Source organism: Schistocerca gregaria, unplaced genomic scaffold (genome assembly GCF_023897955.1).
Source record: "Schistocerca gregaria isolate iqSchGreg1 unplaced genomic scaffold, iqSchGreg1.2 ptg000819l, whole genome shotgun sequence".
Taxonomy (NCBI): Eukaryota; Metazoa; Arthropoda; class Insecta; order Orthoptera; family Acrididae; genus Schistocerca; species Schistocerca gregaria.
This window is the reverse complement of record NW_026062186.1, coordinates 45001-45884: the sequence shown is the minus strand read 5'-3', so window position 1 is coordinate 45884 and position 884 is coordinate 45001.

Genomic DNA, 884 nt, shown 5'->3' with positions numbered 1-884 from the left:
CTCCCACACGCCTCTACGGCGTACCACAGTGCAACCTAGCTGTTATTGGGAGACGAGACAAGTAGCATCGAGCACAACATATGGAAATTGAGATTCGACACCGTTGGGCACAGCCAGCGTACGGTCACACGTATCACACTACTTCACTCTGTACGTAACTACCGATGATCGGTACAGCGTGTGGGTTACGCGTACGACATCAGCGGACAATGGACACAGACCATACCACGACGTACACTGAGGGCGTCGACATCTGAACGCAACTGAACAGCTGCGAGGCTCATTTAACACTCAAACGCCAGACCGACCAGCTTGAGAGGACGGAGACACAAAGAGAGGGGCAGAGGGGGGGGGGGGCGATATAGTCCTATTGCAGTACAATTGACAGTGGATAGCGGGAATATGTGGAAAGTAAGCAACACTCGCAAGACATCTACATGAGGATAACAACGACACCAGAGATTCCGAGCAGTGAACTATGTTAGGCAAAGGGACAACGTGGGTTAGGTTAAGGGACAACGTGGGTTAGGTTAAGGGACAACGTGGGTTAGGTTAAGGGACAACGTGGGTTAGGTTAAGGGACAACGTGGGTTAGGTTAAGGGACAACGTGGGTTAGGTTAAGGGACAACGTGGGTTAGGTTAAGGGACAACGTGGGTTAGGTTAAGGGACAACGTGGGTTAGGTTAAGGGACAACGTGGGTTAGGTTAAGGGACAACGTGGGTTAGGTTAAGGGACAACGTGGGTTAGGTTAAGGGACAACGTGGGTTAGGTTAAGGGACAACGTGGGTTAGGTTAAGGGACAACGTGGGTTAGGTTAAGGGACAACGTGGGTTAGGTTAAGGGACAACGTGGGTTAGGTTAAGGGACAAATTGAGTTAGGTT